The 17,100-nt window shown below is 36.8% G+C and overlaps 1 long non-coding RNA gene across 1 annotated transcript; it reads left to right on the top strand.

Annotated features, from left to right (window-relative positions):
- The first annotated feature begins 4,094 nt into the window (after positions 1-4,094).
- On the top strand, positions 4,095-6,493 carry LOC125868569 (uncharacterized). The gene is made up of 3 exons (XR_007446740.1): positions 4,095-4,234; positions 5,916-5,974; positions 6,360-6,493. It is a non-coding gene; the product is annotated as an uncharacterized LOC125868569 (long non-coding RNA).
- Positions 6,494-17,100: the final 10,607 nt, after the last annotated feature.

Below are 17,100 nucleotides of genomic sequence, written 5' to 3'. Positions count from 1 at the left end.
GTTTGTTTCGAATTGTGAAATGAATAGAAGAAGAGTCACATTTGACAATCCTTATGGTTCGACCCCGACCTCATAAATTGGCAATTGTTTTGCATACGACTACTATGTACTGGAATATAGGACATAATTTTTTGTTTATCATAAAAGGGGCCAAATAAATGGTAACTTATGAAAGGCCGAGTCTGTTACCAAGGAAGACCCCTATAGGTTATTGCCCAGAAAATTTGTGTTCTAATTAGTAAGGATATGCTTCTTCTTTTTTGCCATCATTCATCTTATTTGTCCCTTTCTCTATCATTTAGATTTCACACTCTGTGCCATCTCTTCATAATTGAGATAGTTATAACGTTTAAGAACAATTACTACTAAAAATAAAATAAATAAAATAATTGATTTTATTTTGAAGTTGTAAATAATAGAATACATAATTTGACAATGAGGGAGTATTATGAAAGAATTGAACTTTAAAGAGAAAAGGAAAAACAAGTTAATGATAAGGCATCTGTAAGTTGAACGAATGTGAAAAAAGTTAGAATATGTCATAAATAGTTAATTATTTATAGGAGTAGGTCTAAAATAATTCTTTAACTATACTTTTGTCTGATATAGTCCTTTAACTATTCAATAAGTTATCAGTTTTAATCCCTTAACTATACACTTACCGGTTTTAGTCCTTTAAGTATTCAAAAACTTATCAACTTTGGTCCTTTAACTATACACTTATCAGTTTTAGTCCTTTAAGTATTTAAATACTTGTCATCTTTGGTCCCTTAACAATACATTTACCGGTTTTAGTCCTTTAAGTATTCAAAAACTTATCAGCTTTGGTCTTTGTCCATTTTTTTTATACAAATAACTTAAGTTTATATTAACACATGTCTTCATGAAATTAAATCTTTAATCCATTTTTAAGTTGTTTCTCTATCTCCGCTACTTTTTCTTGAAATTACTCTTATGAAAAGAAAAATAATCTCAACGATTCAAAATAAAATTAATGAGGAAAGAAGATATGAGTCCTAATTTTATTCAATGGAGGATAAAATAAAGCATATAATTGTTGCTAATGACTTGAATATGCTATGTGATGAGTCTGAGATTTGGACTCATTGGTGCTTTGTTTATATAGATTTAGTGTCCTCAAATGCTTAATTTGTGCCATAAACTGATGTTAAAGCCTTGATTTTAAGGTATATGGATTGAGGAACAAAGCGAGGACATTAACCGGCAAAAAGGAACAAAACAAATTGAAGAAATGAAAAAAGGCAAGCCTGGTGATCGCCAAGAACACTTGACGAATCACCGAGTGGCTAAGTTGACCGCCTAAATTTCCGCGTGCTAGCCCTGAGGGAAGAAACTAATTCGGCGATAAAAAGAGGCAGTCGGCGAATCACTGAGCAGTTCCGCGATGCAAAGAGAGATCGCCCAAAGTTACAGGACTTGAGGATGCTGAGAGCCAAGACAAAAAGGAGATAGAAGAGAGCATTGGGTGGTTCACCGAGTGGTTCGGCGAACTCGACTTACCTCGCCTAATGGTCTTTCATGGCTTAGTTTTGGCGGCTATAAATTAGATTTTGAACAGTTAATTTAGTATGCTGAGTTAGTTTAGAATATTCCTCTCTTTAGTTTTTCATAGTTTCTCATGAAGGATTTTGGAGATTCAATTTGGAGATTTTGGAAGTGGGTTTCGAATTTTCTGCAAATTGAAGCATTATAGAGACTAAATTACTCTTACCCAGTTGATGTCTAATCAATTTGGTAATCATTTTTACGTTTTTATGATGCTTGGCTAAAAACCCAATTCTTGGGGTGTGATCATGTGATTATGGGCTGAATTAGTTTATGGGTATTGTTAATTACTAGTTTAAATGCTATATTGAAGTGAGTTTAATCATTAGTTCTGGTTTAATTTATGAATTGTAGTTGCAAATGCATTTTTAACATTGTGTTCTTAGGCTGCACGAGAGAGAGGTTTTAGAACTAAGATTATTGATTAATGATTTGTAGGTATTGGGTTGAGCTGGGTTCAACACGAGAGAGTGAATCCTAAACCCAATCCTACCCATCTAGCTCGAGAGAGTCGATGAATTAAGGTGTGGGTTGTTCTTCATTGCTATGTTTGCTGATGTTCGAAAGAAATCACCTGATTCGAGATAGTTGTTCGAGAGAAAGCTATCTCCCTTATAGTCTAGCCTACTCACTGATTTGTAGATGTTTACTACTCCCTCTGTCCCTAATTACTTGTCAACTTTTGAATTGACACACATATTAAGAAAATAATTAATGACATAGTGAGTTTACCATTTTATCCCTATTAATTATGAAGTGGATGAAAAGTTCTACATTTTTCAAAGTAATTAGTCATTTAAATGAGGGTATAATAGGTAAAAAAAAATTGTCCTTTCTTGATTTATCAAAGTGGACAAATACTTAGGGACAACTATAACAAGAAAAGTGGACAAGTAATTAGGGACATAGAGAGTAGTAGACTACAAGAATACAGACTTTTAACGACCACTATTCTGCGAGGGGACAATATTCATGTCGTTATAAGTATATCTATTGTGACCAAGTCTTTTTTCAGTCGTTAAAGGACAATTTTAAATCAAACAATATTAAAAGGATAAAACTCAATCTTTAAAATAATTATATCCGGTGGTTAATACTTCATTTTTTATAAAAAATGGTTCTAGAAAAATAATCCTTTAAACTTCTTTTAGAAAAAATTTAAGCAAAAACAATTTCTCACTCAAAATATTTTCTCAAAAGCTCCCCTATAAACTATTCTTTATGTTGCTTATGTCGATACATCTAGTCTAGGGCTTCAACACACATAAAAAAAAAATTCTTCACCAATTTTTCAAAAAACAAGTAGGGATAGCAGACGTTGATCACAAGATGTCAAAGATCTGATTTAGGATTTCTTCTCAAATATGCATACGGTTTGTTTAAGTTAGTATTTGATTTATCTATACAAGCAGTTCTCGGTTTTTATTTGTTATTTGAGTGTAACTGATGAAATCTATTCAAGCATTTCAATTTCCATTGAATATAAAGTAAATTGATCTCTCTTGTAGTTTCTTATACTGTGTTTTCTTATGAAATTTGAAATTGTTTTTATTTAATTCTATTATGAATCTGCATAAAATTTCGAAACGATTTGTAGATCTTTAATGTATTTGTGTATGGATAGATTAGTCGCAGTCTTTGCGTGGGTGATTTAGAATCGTTATATCACAATTTTATTATACTATGCCTTTTTTGGTGGTTTGATTCTCTTGCCTGAGTTTCAAACTCACTAGCCTTGACTGAATGACCTTGAATCCCACGCAAGGTGTCAACACATGACTATACTTCGATTTCGAGGTGTTTCTATCCTTGGTGTCATCAAGAGCTTGTTGTCTGGAGTGATCAAGGTTGTGTGCTAAAAATATGGAACACTTAGTCTTGAAGTTGTGTTCATGATCTCTGAGATGATTGTAAATTCAGATTCTTGGCCATCTCTACTGCTACACACTTCAAATGTGAAAAATCCACCCCTCTTAGCATGTTTTGTGTACTCTTCCTTGACCCTTACTTGTTATGAATCACATATGAGCAATGATATCATAATAGTTTTTTGTGATTTATGCAAGCTAGCATGTATTTTCGTAACAGATGCATCCTTATTTTTGTGGTAATTAATTACGCCATGAACCTGCATTTGACGGATCCTCTCTGTTGGAATTTTAGTTAAACAGTCTTATGCTTTTCTCCTTTATTCACTTAAATTTGTAGTCATATTAATGTGCGCTGTAAGAGATGGAAGTAAAATATGATTTTCCCCGAGCGTGTGGGGCAATGATAATACTGTCAAGGATGATTTCCCTTGCTTGTTTTCATTACCTAGTGGAAAGATTAGAACTTATCATTTTTCTTTGAAAATTTGGTGTTGTTTGTCTTATATTCATTTGAAAATTCATTCATGAGAAAATTCCACGATGAATTGTACTACTATGGCTAGCCTTTACAAAAATGTATGTTATCTATACTTGTTTATGCTTGATATGTGATGTAAACCAATACTAATAAGGATTCTTTGTTTAATTACAAGATTTTTGTCAGATAGTGAGATTTAAAAAAGTTCCTTCTTCTAGATAGTTTGATGAAGTTGGCATTGAAATCTCAAAATTTATATTGTTTCATTAGTCCTGATGAGTTGAGTGTTAAGATGCTAATGCTATATCAAAAGTTATAGGTATGCCTATCTTCCTTTTCAGGGCCATTCAATTTATTTTAGTAGGGATACATTGAAGATCATAACTGACAAGTTAGATGATGTATTGAATTTCTCCCCTAAATTTCTCCTCATATTGGAATTTCATATTGTGATCATGATTATACAAGCTGATTACTTTTTCACCAGGAAACACTACAGGAGGCTAGCTACACATCATAAGGAACCGAGCAAAGCTTGTCAAGAAGATTTAATTTTGTATCAAAACATATACTTGATAAAAATGAGTCAGATTCTAAGTAAAAGGTTCTAGCTGATGTAGGTATCTCTACAAATATTTGGAAACTAGACAAATATAAACTTGATTCGCAAAGGATGGAAGCCTACTGGTTTGACTTTCCTTTCCTATACAATTTTTCTTGATTTCTTTTGGTAGGCCTTATGAAGCTAAAACTCAACCAACTCTACTAAGATGCTAAAGTTATATTTCAGCTCACCTTGTTGATGAAATCATTGTATGTTGATTGCTTTGTTAAAGTGATGTCATGATCAATTTTTTTGAGCTCATTGTTTTGCACTGCAGAGATGGTGGTAGGCTATGTTTTGGATGAACTTATTTTAACAATTTGAGCAACTATTATCAGGAGATGCTTCTTTCCTTTGTACAGATAAATTATGTAAAAACAGACATGTCCATTTAAAACTATTTTCATAATAATACTAAGGTGGCAAAGTAGTCATAGAGAAATTTATTTTATTTACAAAAGGAAAACTTCTAGAATTGTTCGGGCAATTTTTTTTAGAAGGTGATTATGTGGTACTTACACATAGTGACCGGTTATATGCATAAAACTCTAATTCAAACAACGGATTATTGATGCTATATCTGTTAGTAATGTCTTTTGAAATGCGTTGAGAAAATAAATACATATACATGCTCTTGGTAAGCTTAATCATTTAGGATGAGAACACTTACCATCGACTTATATATAGATGAAATATTCTTGTAATATTTCTGATAATGGTCATATAACATGCATTTTCTCCTAGCTTCCAATGTGATATGGAATTTTATCTTTGGCTTGCCTTATGTTTAATATTTCTTTCCTTGCTTTAGGTAAGATGCTTGGTTTTAGAAACTTCAGTATCTATCCTAAACTTTTTTATATTAATACATCTTTGAGTTAAGTTTATAATTTCGAACTTACTAAATCTAAAATGAAATAACTATTCAAAAGATACACAAGAATTGACTACGAAAAATTGAAAGTTTAATTTACTATCTTAGTAACTCAATTATTCCTAATTTACTATTTCACTGTTGGTATATATATTTTTCTTTTCAATTCTCATGACCCTCCTATATGAAACCAAATGTGAACAGTAAAAATCACCTTAGTCTTTAGTCATTTGCTAGTGTTTAAGTCACTGCGTAGAATACAAATTCCTCAAGAGAAGAAAATCCAATGTACAACCTTGAAATGATGTAGAAGGATGGAATTGATGTGGATGATCAGACCTCTGTCATGTATTCAAGTGTTTTGAATTTTGAGAACTGAAAATTCAATGGTATTTTAGTTGTTCTTTGTTAGTTGACTTTTAGACTTGGGGAAAAGATAGCTTAGTACGTCAATTATGTTGTCTTGTAAGAGAACTTGTTATTGTTTTGTTTGTCACTTGCATCTAACTCTTGAGTCTGCAGCCTAAAATATGAAGAGCATAGTACATGTGATTGATTGAGAGTACATCTTGCAACGATGGGTAAGTTTCTGTTTGATCAAACTACTCTCTTGCTTGATGAATCCCTTTCCTTTTGTATGGTACAATATCAGTAACTCAAAAATAAATAAATTATAGCTTCTGCATTTTCTAATATCTAGCTAGAGTGTTGATTTATTCTACTAACTAATGTTACTTTTTTTTATACTCAAATTTTTTAGTATCTCATGTTCATGTCTAAAGTATCTAAATTTCATCCTATTGAACACAAGATATACTTTCTTGAAGCTATTGATCGGCTGCATTTGTTTGATCAGAAAAATATTTTTCCAATTATCTAGTTAGTGATTAAATTATTCATTTATTTTCTAAATAAAGTAGCTTGTAGAAATCTTGTTCCTTAGTTGACATGAAATTGTTCTTATAGCAGGTCAAGAATTTGAAGTACGAAGAATATGTCATTTGAAGAAATTGGAGAGCACATTCAAGCACAATATATTTTTGTTTTGTTATTGGTATTTTAACGATTTTATCATTTGTATATATGCTATAAGTTTTTTTAAGGAGTTATAAATTAGTATCATACAATTTTGATGGATTAATTTTATTGCAATAAGTACATTTAGTTCTTTGTAATTAACAATGAAATTTTATAATAATATGATTATGTATATTTTTTTTTATGTGGGTGTGTATTCGTAATTATATTTTTTGATGTGGGTATTTATAATTTATCTAATTTATTTAATATCATTTGACATTAGTGAAGAAAATTCTGGGTTTTAAACTTTATAACGACCGTATTATCAAATATTTTTATGGACATTGGTGAGGGGAAAATTGGTCGCAGTGAGATAAATAGCGACCGGAATTTTTTTGACGTAAAAAGTTTTTAATGACCGGACTTTAAATCCGATCGTTAACTTTTAACGACGGAGCTTTTAACGACCGGTGACGACCGGATTATTTTTGGTCGTTATTGACTTATAGCGACCGGATTTCGACTTTTAATGACTGTATTTCCCTTCGTTCAAGGTCATATTTCTTGTAGTAGTTTCAATTACCCATACATCAAAATTTGCCTATAATCGATCACATCTCAAGAATTTCTTTCCTTATTGTTGTTTCCACTTATTTGTGACTGCGTTGTAGTTGATAATTGCAAACCAAAATCCCCGGCCCCATCTGACATTCGTGTCATCCCTGCTAATTTGTTTCATGTCTTTTTTGATAATTTCTATTCCTACATCTAGTTAGATCACATTCATACTTCTTGATTGAATTTGAACACATACCGCTCCCTGTGGGATTCGACCCCAACTCATTTGTTGAGTTATATATTGCTTAACGACCATCTACACTTAGAATTGGATGAAGTGTATTTGATTGACGTTAAAAACAAATCTTTAATCAAAATGGCGCTGCTACCGGGGAGTGGTGTTGTTTAAAATTCTTTTGGTGAAGTTGAATTATGATCTTTTTAGTTATAGTTGAATCTACTTATTTTGGTTTTTGGTTTTGTATTGTTTGTGTTAAATAGAAGAGGAGATGAGTGTTAACGGAAGGAATGGTAGCCAGGTGGGCTGATGAGTCCACAAATTGGACTCATTTAGGGCTATATTTTGATAGAATTAGTGTCCTCAAATGCATTTTTTGTCTCAATATCTGATGAAAACCCTTAAGTTTCTGGTATTTAGAGTTTGAGGCAAAGCATGGACACTACTTGGTAAGAAGGGAACAAAGCGGCTGAAAAGAACAAAGAAATGAAGGCATGAGGATCGCCGAGCCCAGTTGGCGTGTTGCCGATCGGCCTGGAGATCGCCTTTTGTTCCAGTATGCTGAGCCCTGAAGGGAAAGATCAAGTTGGCGATGAAATGGAGCAGTCGGCGTGTCGCCGAGTAGTTCCGCGAAGCAGTACCATATCTCCTAGCGACTCAAAGCGTGAAAAGACTGAAGGCTAAAGCACGAAGGCGATGAAATCGACCAAAAGGCGGATCGCCGAGTGTATTGGCGATCCCGACTAACTGCGCCGAGTGATCCGCTATAGCACAAATTTTCAAACACTATAAATACTTGTTTAAATTTCTAGCTTAACATCATATCACTATTATTATTAGAATTTTTTTACAGTTTTTGGGAGAGTTTAAGTTTTAGAGGGTTTTGGAGACTTTGTTCTAAGACCTTGAAGATTCAAAGGGTTTCAACTCCAAGAAATTGGACTTAGGTCTTGAAGACTCTTCACTCTTGACGTGTTTTAAGACTTAATTCTTCATACCCAGTTGATGGAAACTGATATTGGTATAAATTTTTATCTCTTTTACATGTCTAGCTAAAACCCCATTTCTTAGGGTGTGATTTTGTGAATATGGGTTAGATTATATGTTGGGTCTTGCTTGTTGATGATGTATTTGTTTGTTTAAATGTGATTTTGTTTAGTAGTTGTGTATGAACTTAATAGGATTATAGTTGCAAATACGATTTCATCTTAGTGTTTTTGGCTTGCTCGAGAGAGAGGTCGTAAAACTAAGACTACTAAACTGATAGCCGGTGGTATTGGGTCGACATGGGTTCAACTAAAGAGAGTTAACCCTAGTCCTTTTCCCACACATTCAGCTCGAGAGAGTGAATGGGCTAAGGAGGAGGTTGTGCTTAATGCGACAGCTCGGTGTTCGAGAGAAATCGAGTTGATTCGGGGTAAGTTGCTCGAGAGAGAATTTATCCCCACTATAGTCTAGCCTAGTCACAAATACTCAACAATTTACTATCAAAAGCATGTACCCGATAATTTAGTCTATCCCGTATTCCTATCACATCCCAAGAATCCCGTCTCTTTATCTCATTTTCGTATATATTTGTTGTTTTTAGTTGTTAATTACTACAAAAACCCCGCATTAATAATTGACGTTTGCGTCACCCCATTAGATTTAATATGTTTTTAATCGTTAATATCTTTAGTTATGACTAACTAGGACTAGATTTTATTTTTCTATTAATTGTCAAAACCACTCCTTGTGGGAACGATCCTAACCCTTGGTTGGGTTATATCACTACACGCGATCGTATGGCACTTGAACCAAACTAGTGTCAGTTGATTACGTCCTTAAACATCATGGGCCACCAAGATAATATTGGAAACCTCAATGACGTAAATGACCCAAACGTCAATGACCCAATTCCATTGGGTGGTGTGGGGGAAATTCGTCTACCTCCAAATGAAGGAAACATTGTTTTTCACATTACTAGCATAATGCTTCAGCTCCTACAATTGAAAGGTTTGTTTAGGGAGCTGGCTCATGAGGATTGCCATTAGCATATTCGAAACTTTGTGGACGTCTATGGTCCATTCTCATTCAAGAACATATCACAAGAATCAGTCTGTCTCAGGTTGTTCCCATTTTCTCTGATGGGAGAGGCTAGTAAGTGGTTGACTGAGTTGCCAAGAGATTCCATCACTTCTTGGGACGAGCTTATTACCGCATTTCAAGTGTAATTCTTTCCCCCATCGAAAATGATGACTCTTAGGGATAACATCCAAGGTTTTAAACTCTTGGAAGGTGAGCCAATCCATGAGATGTGGCTAAGGTTTAAGAAGTTGGTGCTACAATGCCCTACTCATGGACTTCCAAATAATGTGTTGTTGCAATACTTCTATAGGGGCCTCGACTCGGTGAACAAAGGAGTTGCTGATCAACTTTTTCCAGGTGGTATAATGCAACAATCCTATGAAGTAGCATCTCAACTCCTTGATTGCATGACCAAGATCAATAGGGAATGGTACACTCGTGAAGACCAAGTCTCTCCTCTTTAGAATGACAAAAGAGCATATCGAAAAGGATCAAGAGAGAGACCTAAACATGGCCAAAATGTTGACCCAGCTGGATATCTTGTCTAAAAATGTCATGGGTGTTGGTACAAATAGTGTTAATGTTGTGGGTGTTGGTGGAGCAAACCTCGATAAAGCACAATTTGAAACGTTGTACAATGAGGAAGTGAACTACCTAGCCAATCAAGGAGGAGGTTATCGTGCCAACTACACAAGACTAGGTGGAAATCAAGGTTAGAATAGAGATGAGGGATGGAGAGACCGTGACAGAGATTGGTGTGATCGCAATGCCACTTAGAAGGAAAGAGAGGGGCACAAGGATAGGTATGTTCCTCCTCATGAGCGTCAAAAGCCCAAGGAATCTGGAGGTGCCGTACGGAAGACACGCTCTCATGCATTCTCAACAAAGTTGAGGGATCAGATAAAGTGTTAAAAGAGATGAGGGAAGATGTCTCTACACTTAATCAGACTGTCACCTCTCATTCTGTGTCTATTAAGCTGCTACAGACCCAAATTGGTCAAATTTCTTTACATTTGAATCCAAGACAACAAGGGGTGTTGCCTAGTGACACAATTGCAAACCCCAAGAATGAAGCTTGAATGGGTACTTTCATCGTGCCACGATGTTAACTAAGACGCTTCTTGGGAGGCAACCAAGTTTTTAATGCTTTAGTTTTGATTTTTAATAACGGGTGTTGATTGTGCAGGTTGAAAGTGAAGAGTGTTGGAAAATGGGCAGTTTGGTGAGCCAAAAGTCAGTCGGCGATCCCGACTTGGACTGCCGTTTGGACCCCCAAATTCCCTTGAGGTCCTGTAAAACTTGGAGAGGTAAAGCACCACTCGGTGCATCGCCGAGTGGTTCGACATGGACGACTTACTCCACCGTAAGGGCCGCGAACATAAAGGTTTTAAAGGCCAAACGGTTTAAAATTTCAAAATATTTCATATTCTCTAATTTCTAACCCCGTGCACTCTCACCCAAACTTTAAATTCTTCTTATTTTGTTATTATATTCGCATTTTATGTGTGATCTCGTGCTCAAAATTGGAATACTTTGTCGCCTAGCTTTTCAAATTCTCAATTCGGCATATAGGTTGGTTTTCCAAACCCCGTATATTTATTTAGTGGTTAAACTCAAATGAAATAGGTAAATGTATGTTGATGTGTGTTGGGTAACTGCTTTAATCGTATTATATGTGTCGGATTGCCCGTAATGTGTTTGAACTGGTGCCTAAATGTTTAAATTAATGATTTCCCATGTTTTGTGCATTAAAATTGGTCCTAAGTTGTTGGGTTGCGGTTATTTTGTATTGGGTCTAGTTGGGTGAAGTCTGAGTAACCCCTAATTGTGCCAAATAAAGTAATTTGCCCAATGATCGAGCGTTTGACATCATTCTTAAGGGCAAAAGTCGTCAAATGGCCAATTTTGGCATAATCGAGGGAAGTATGAGTACCCCGAAGGCGTGGGTCATATGGGTCTGGTACTAATTGCATAGTGTGTGTGTTTGATCTTGAATTCAGGGGCTGGGGGATTGATTTTGGGAAATGGGGTTGAAAATTGGCATGTTGGGCTGTTTGGCGAGCTGCGTCGAGCTCGCCAAATGATTCGGTGGTTCGCTGAAGTCCCCCTAAGATCGCCTTTAATTTAATTTGTGAATTGTCCTGTAACTTTCGTCGACAAGTCTGAGCTCGCCGAATTCACTCGGCGACTCGCCGAAGTGTTCCTTAGATTGCCCTTTCTGTGCCCCTAACCCCTAAATGCACTGTAATATTCGACGGGCTAGTCTAAGCTCGCCGATAGGTGTCGGCGATTCACCAAAGGACCTTGAACATCACCGACATGCCTTTAATCTGGAAATATTTTGATTTCGTCCTTTCGGTGAGCTTGATTTGGCTCGCCTAAGCGACTCGGCGACTCATCGATTAGTTCGGCGAGTCTTCCTACGACTTAATTTGTGCAATTTTCTTGAACGAAATCTAACACTTTTCGATGTATTTTGCAGATATGGATAGAATCAAATTGGATGATATTGGCATGCCGCTTCGAAAAAGGGCACGGGGTATTGTGATCAAGGAGGGAGCAGCTGCTCCCAAAGCAAAGAGCAAAAAGTCACCATCGAAAGGAGGCAAGGGCAAAGGCAAGGCGCCCGTAGTTGAGAGATGGGAGAACAACTCCGACAGTGATGGGGAGTCCTTTTATTCTTAGGCTTCATACTCTAAGCCTGAGGATGATCAATTACTACAGACCCGACGAACATAGATTCATGCAAAAGCTCGTTAAGATTCGTCTAGGATTCTGGAGTTGACCCCTCCTTCTGCAGATTCAGTGCCACCTCCGGCAGAGACGGTTGTTCCAACACCAATAGTTCAGGGTCCTCTTCCTCGGTTGCTCAACCGGTTAAAGGCCGATGGGTTGAGGACCATCCTAGAAGAGAAGTGATTGTTCATGGATGGGGTAATGGACATATACACTAATATGTGGGACACTCTCCGATTCTACAGGTTCAAGATCTTTACCAGTCCCCATGGCCCATACATTCCTACATGGGTCAGAGAGTATTATGTTACTTACAATGACTTGGTACCCAAGGGAAAGAAGAAGGCAGTGCCTTTATACCGGTGGAGTCTGTGATGGTTCGAGGGAGGATAGTGAGATGCAGCAGCGATGATATTAACAATGTACTTGACAGGGCTGCAACCTTGGAGCACGAGTACCAGAGCATGATCACAGCACAAACCTTAGATGACCTAAAGGGATGGCTAGCTTCCCTTACTTCTGACACCACCCCGAGGTGGATTGAGGCTGGAGCACCTATTAAGAAGAAGGACTTGAACATAGCAGTTCGGTACCAGTTTAGATTTATCAACAACTCTATCATGCAATCACAGAATAAGTCCATTCTCCGCCACCCAAAGATGGCCTATCTCAGATCGATCATAGTTAGGAAGAGGTTGAACTTGGGGTTGATTATAGAGTAGGAGATGGCCTTGAGGGCCAAACAGCGCCAGAGGTCCCTTCCATTTCTAGTACTCATTACAAATTTATGTCATCTGGATGGAGTTCCTCATGACGAGAAGAGGGATATTGAGGTTACACCCACATCCTCTACTGACATCCAGTGCATAGAGGTCGAGTACACACGGGATGAGGCGGATAGGAGGAGAGCAACTTCGGTGGATACATCCCTAGAGGTTGAAATTGATTTTTTACCTACAGAGGCAGCCTTGCCTACTCCGGTCTTCAGGTACATCTACATCCACTCCTTCCTAGGCCCCGAGTTCTTCTGCTACTTCCCAGGCCCTTAGAGCTACTGCTGGTACTGCCTCGAGGACTCCGATCACCCAGGCCATACTCCTCAAGATAGGGCACCTAACCCATTCTGTCGATATACGGGCTTCCCAGCTAGAGGCCGAGGTACCCTGGATGATTAAAAGAGCCATTACAGCTGCATTGACACATCTACGGGATTCCATTAATGCTCTGATGATGAGGGTAGAGATTTGCGAGAGAGGATGGGGGGTTACCACAGAGGTTACGGATTTGAAAATAGATGTTTCAGAGCTGAGGAAGGATGTGGACCATCTGAATTCCACAAACTTCATTTCACTATTTGAGTCGGCAGAAGTCTCTGATGTCCCGAATGCAGATGTTCCGACCTATTTTCAGATGCCTCCACCTACCACCTGAGATGATATTATGGAGGTTACCGCTGCTGCTAAGTTTGAGACTGCGACAGATGAAGAGCATCTTGAGGAGCAAGATGCAGTTATTTATGAGGTCCTGGCCGATCTAGAGGGGGCCATGTTTGAGACAGCCCGACATGCATCTTTGACAGACACTAAGATGGCCGTCTCTAGCATAGCTACAATTGTTGCTACCCCGGGCACTGATGTCCAAACAGATAGAGTGACTGATATGCAGACTTCACCCAAGCTTAGCCTGGCAGGATGACATTTTTACCTCCCTCTCTGTTATTTCTATTAATTATTTTTGTTTAAGTTGCATTTGAGGAAAACTGCTTTTCTTTTGTGGGTGGGGTGAGGTATTTCCATACCTACCTCTTCTGATTCTATTTTGTTTGTGAATATTGGGTTTTGTTGATCTATATATGTGTTTTGATCTTAATCGTGTGGATGCTTAAGCTTGTGGCCCTATGTTTTGAATGGAAATGGTTGTGAACCTATTTTTAAAATTTTTGCCACCTCTATTGTACGTGATTGTGGTTGTTCTTGTGCGAATTTGATAATCGGTTATGATCAATACCGATGACTTTAATAGTGCTCTTAATTGAACAAAATGATTTTGCAACTACGATGAGGCCAATGAACTTGCAAAGACAAGGTCTGAACTTTTAGCATCTCGTTGTGACTAGCCAGTTATCAAATGAGTCTATTGTGATGAACATTGCACACTAGCTAGAAACTGTGGAGATTTGTTTGATATTGGTGCTAATGCCTTGTGTGAGGAAATTACTTTGAATATTGTGTGTGATTACACCTAGAATTTGCCCCGCTGATCCGGTTGACTAAGTGATGCAAGCACTTGAAATGATCTTAGGCAACAATTTTGAAGAGTGAAACAATTTGACAATATACCACTTTTGTGTCCAACCTTGTGAGATATGTGAACCTTGCTTGAACCCTCTTGAGCCTTATCCTTTTCTTGGAAGAAACTTGAACAATTGTGACCTCTCTTTATCCATTCACCCATAAATTTCATGAAGTGTGGTTTGTTTGAATAGATAACCTAGTCCAAAAGCCTAAGTTGGGGGTGTGGTGAAAAGAGAAGGAAAGACAAAAAGTGTGAAAAATCCCCTTTTGAGTAATGATTTTGAAAAAAATGGTACCTCTCCATGTAAAAAAAAGAGAGAAAGAAAAGAAGAAAACAAAGAAAAAGAATGAAAAAGTTGTGAAATAAAGTAGTAGAAGTTGCAAAAGAAATGAGGTATCCAATAGTTCATATGAAATTGAATAATGGAGTGGATTATGAGCATGATTGAAATGGTAAAGAAAAGGAGGAAAGTGATGTTCAGACCATACTTCATGAAGGTAGAAACCACTAAGTCTAAATGATCATACCTTTACACTCAGCCCCGTTATAAGCCTTAAAAAGACCTTTGTGATCTTGTGTGAGGTGAAACGAATGTTGATTGGAAAATAATGGCAAACCTATGGTTGAAGTCATGCATGTGCTCATCTTTGTGAGTGTGAGAGTCGTATGTGATTCCGGAACTCTAAAGTGTTGAAAAATTGTGTGTAAATATGGAATCATCTTTGTTGTGAGGGCCTTTGAGTCCCTTTGTTGAGATTGAACTTGCATTTGAAGCAAGTATTGTGAACTTAAGCATCTTTTATAATTGTGAGTCATAATTTGAATCTTTGAGTGCGCACTTGATCATTGTATGAGTAAGTTGAACCTTGTTGTGTGCATTTATGTTGAGTCTTATGTAGCACTATTTAAGACATCCTTTTTTAACTGCTGATCTTGAGTTTTATTTGAGGAAAAGCAAAAGTTTAAGTTGGGGGTGTTGATGAGTCTGAGATTTGGACTCATTTGGGGATTTGTTTATATAAATTTAGTGTCCTCAAATGCTTAATTTGTGTCATAAACTGATGTTAAAGCCTTGATTTTTAGGTATATGGATTGACAAACAAATCAAGGATATTAACCGGCAAAATGGAACAAAACAAACTAAAGAAATGAAGAAAGGCTAGCCTGGTGATCGCCAAGACCACTTGGCGAATCGCCGAGTGGCTAAGTTGACCACCTAAAGTTTCAGCGTGCTAGCCCTGAGGAAAGAAACCAAGTCGGCGATAAAAAGAGGCAGTCGGCAAATCGCCGAGCAGTTCTGCGATGCAAAGAGAGATCGCCCAAAGTTACAAGACTTGAGGATGCTGAGAGCCAAGGAAAAAAAGTGATAGAAGAGAGCAATGAGAGGTTCGCTGAGTGGTTCGGCGAACCCGTACCTCGCCTAATGTCCCTTCGTGGCTTATTTTTGGCAACTATAAATTAGATTTTGAACAATTAATTTAGTATGCTGAGTTAGTTTAGAATATTCCTCTCTTTAATTAGTTTTTCATAGTTTCTCAAGAGACTTGGAAGGATTTTGGAGATTCAATTTGGAGATTTTGGAAGTGGGTTTCGAATTTTCTGCAAATTGAAGCATTATAGAGACTAAATTACTCTTACCCAGTTGATGTCAAATCAATTTGGTAATCATTTTTACGTTTTTATGATGCTTGGCTAAAAACCCAATTCTTGGGGTGTGATTATGTGATTATGGGCTGAATTAGTTTATGGGTATTGTTAATTACTAGTTTAAATGCTATATTGAAGTGAGTTTAATCATTAGTTCTGGTTTAATTTATGAATTGTAGTTGCAAATGCATTTTTAACATTGTGTTCTTAGGCTACACGAGAGAGAGGTTTTAGAACTAAGATTATTGATTAATGATTTGTAGGTATTAGGTTGAGCTGGGTTCAGCACGAGAGAGTGAATCCTAAACCCAATCCTACCCATCTAACTCAAGAGATTAGATGAATTAAGGTGTGGGTTGTTCTTCATTGATATGCTTGCTGATGTTCGAAAGAAATCACCTGATTCGGGATAGTTGTTCGAGAGAAAGTTATATCCCTTATAGTTTAGCCTACTTACCAATTTGTAGTTGTTTATTGGTAGTTTCAATTACCCGTACATCAAAATTTGCCTATAATTGATCACATCCCGAGAATTCTTCTCCTTAATGTTGTTTTCAATTGTTTGTGACTGCATTGTAGTTGATAATTGCAAACCAAAATCCTCTCATCTGACATCCGTGTCACCCCTGTTAATTTGTTTCATGTCTTTTTCGATAATTTCTATTTCTATATCTAATTAGATCACATTCGTACTTCTTGATTGAATTTGAACACGTACCGCTCCTTGTGGGATTCGACCCCAACTCCATTGTTGGGTTATATATTGTGTAACGACCGTCTACACTTAGAATTGGATAAAGTGTATTTGATAGACGTTAAAAACAAATCTTTAATCATAATGGCGCCACTGCCTGGGAGTGGTGTTGATTGAAAATCTTTTGGTGAAGTTGAATTGTGATATTTTTAGTTATTGTTAAATCTACTTATTTTAGTTTTTGGTTTTGTTTTGTTTGTGTTAAACAGATGAGAAGATGAGTGTTAACAGAAGTAATGGTAGCCAAGTGGGCCACCAAGATTATATTGGAAACCTCAATGACGTAAATGACCCACACATCAATGACCCAATTCCATTGGGTGGTGTGGGGGTAATTCATCTATACCTCCAAATTAAGGAAACACTAGCACAATGCTTCAGCTCCTACAATT

Source organism: Solanum stenotomum, chromosome 6 (genome assembly GCF_019186545.1).
Source record: "Solanum stenotomum isolate F172 chromosome 6, ASM1918654v1, whole genome shotgun sequence".
NCBI lineage: Eukaryota > Viridiplantae > Streptophyta > Magnoliopsida > Solanales > Solanaceae > Solanum > Solanum stenotomum.
Note: the sequence above shows the minus strand (reverse complement) of the source record. Positions and strands in the feature narration are given on the sequence as shown.